The 2,500-nt window shown below is 61.2% G+C and overlaps 1 non-coding gene across 1 annotated transcript in view; it reads left to right on the top strand.

The window, feature by feature from the left end:
- The first annotated feature begins 2,399 nt into the window (after positions 1–2,399).
- Positions 2,400–2,500, top strand: part of LOC140474464 (5.8S ribosomal RNA) — a 154-nt gene continuing 53 nt past the window's right edge. The window contains exon 1 of the ribosomal RNA XR_011959134.1: positions 2,400–2,500. This exon is cut by the window's right edge and continues 53 nt beyond it. This is a non-coding gene — a ribosomal RNA (5.8S ribosomal RNA).

The raw sequence follows: 2,500 nt of genomic DNA on the forward strand, positions 1-2,500 counted from the left end.
TAGGGCAAAGCTGCTGCACGCCTCGTGATACTCCGCGGGCGACATGGTGGCGGTGATCCTGCCTCCGTCGCTGCGGTGCGTTGGGGCACGCATCGCCTCTTGGGCGCCCTGTTTTTTTTCAACCAATAGATGTATGTCTCTGCGGGCCGCACCAGGCTGGTGCTCCCCACAGCTTCACGCCACCCTGCTCCGCCCGCACGCCGGCGTGCAGGTGGCTGCTGCTAAAGGTGGGGAGTGTATGTGCGGTCCGGGTGGCTTTCCTCTGGCGAGGGAGAGACCTTAAGCAAACTCAGAGACAAATCTTGACGGTCGATCACTCGTAAAAATAAAACGTGACAAACTTTGTGTTGGTTCAAGTACGAAAGGATCTCTGTCGGCTTGGGGGTACGCCCGTTTCCGTTTCAACTTGTCTCGCGAGGGTGGTTTCGGGGCCAGCAGGAGAGCTCGTCGGGGTAGCAGGCCCTGCAGCCGTGGTCACCGCCAAACCCCCACAACTCGAGCAAGTGAAAAAAAAAGTAACAGGAGCGAAAGCATCTCTGTCGGCTTGGGGGTACGCCCGTTTCCGTTTCAACTTGTCTCGCGAGGGTGGTTTCGGGGCCAGCAGGAGAGCTCGTCGGGGTAGCAGGCCCTGCAGCCGTGGTCACCGCCAAACCCCCACAACTCGAGCAAGTGAAAAAAAAAAGTAACAAATAAGAAAGGATCGTCGGCTTGGGGGTACGCCCGTTTCCGTTTCAACTTGTCTCGCGAGGGTGGTTTCGGGGCCAGCAGGAGAGCTCGTCGGGGTAGCAGGCCCTGCAGCCGTGGTCACCGCCAAACCCCCACAACTCGAGCAAGTGAAAAAAAAAGTAACAAATAAGAAAGGATCGTCGGCTTGGGGGTACGCCCGTTTCCGTTTCAACTTGTCTCGCGAGGGTGGTTTCGGGGCCAGCAGGAGAGCTCGTCGGGGTAGCAGGCCCTGCAGCCGTGGTCACCGCCAAACCCCCACAACTCGAGCAAGTGAAAAAAAAAAGTAACAAATAAGAAAGGATCTCTGTCGGCTTGGGGGTACGCCCGTTTCCGTTTCAACTTGTCTCGCGAGGGTGGTTTCGGGGCCAGCAGGAGAGCTCGTCGGGGTAGCAGGCCCTGCAGCCGTGGTCACCGCCAAATCCCCACAACTCGAGCAAGTGAAAAAAAAAGTAACAAATAAGAAAGGATCGTCGGCTTGGGGGTACGCCCGTTTCCGTTTCAACTTGTCTCGCGAGGGTGGTTTCGGGGCCAGCAGGAGAGCTCGTCGGGGTAGCAGGCCCTGCAGCCGTGGTCACCGCCAAACCCCCCACAACTGTTGGGCGCCTACCTGCGCGGGGCAGGAGGACACTTTCCGATTTCAAATCTCCGTTTGCCGAGTCCACCCCGAACGCACGCGGGCGGGCGGGTTCGCATCACCCTTCGTCACAAGGGGCGAAGCCCGTTCCACCGTCTCGTCAGTAGTGCCGACCGGTCTGTGATCGACGAGGGGAGCCACACCAGGTCCGGCCCTGCTGCTTGGCGGCACCGCGTCGTCGGGAGCTCGCGACAGACGGAGGGTTTCGGTGTACTCTCCAGCCACGGGAAACGAAGCCGGTGATGCAGGCGCCGGTCTTTCGCTCCCAAATCGGCTGGGTTTACATCGTTGCTATCTAGTCACGCTCCCTTCAAACCCGACGGGGTACCTATTCCCCTCACCCGTCTGTGCGTATACAGCCTCTTTGCACTTGCGGGATGGGGGTGGTGGTTTAAAGACTCTCGAGTTGCCGCCCGTCGGTCTCCGAGCTCCGTGCAGTAGTGATCCCCAGCGAACTGCCAGCAGGGCGAACGAGCGATCCCGCTCTCGGTCGGGGCGCCTGGCGTCGATCGGTGGTCGGTGGCTTGCGGGCAAGCTGCGCTGTGAGTGTGGGAACGAGTATGACGAGCCGTTGCCGCGACTCCCAGTCCACCTCGGCGGTGGCTGGGCCGGGCGGGCGTCTGCTCGGGCGAGTGCCGCCCCCGCCTCCTCGCAGGAAGTCCGCTCGCCGACACGCCGCCACGTGCACGCGTCAGTGACGCTGCCGAACCGATGGCCGGTGCCCGTTCCCGCCTCTGCTTTTCCTAGGGCAAAGCTGCTGCACGCCTCGTGATACTAGGCGGGCGACATGGTGGCGGTGATCCTGCCTCCGTCGCTGCGGTGCGTTGGGGCACGCATCGCCTCTTGGGCGCCCTGTCCTCCTCCCCCCAATAGACGTATGTTTCTGCGGGCCGCACCAGGATGGTGCTCCCCATCGCTTCACGCCACCCTGCTCCGCCCGCACGCCGGCGTGCAGGTGGCTGTAGCTCAAGGTGGGGAGCGTATGTGCGGTCCGGGTCGCTTTCCTCTGGCGAGGGAGAGACCTAAAACAAACTCAGACAACTCTTGACGGTGGATCACTCGGCTCGTGCGTCGATGACGAACGCAGCTAGCTGCGAGAATTAATGTGAATTGCAGGACACATTGATCATCGACACTTTG

Source organism: Chiloscyllium punctatum, unplaced genomic scaffold, assembly GCF_047496795.1.
Source record: "Chiloscyllium punctatum isolate Juve2018m unplaced genomic scaffold, sChiPun1.3 scaffold_1014, whole genome shotgun sequence".
Taxonomy (NCBI): Eukaryota; Metazoa; Chordata; class Chondrichthyes; order Orectolobiformes; family Hemiscylliidae; genus Chiloscyllium; species Chiloscyllium punctatum.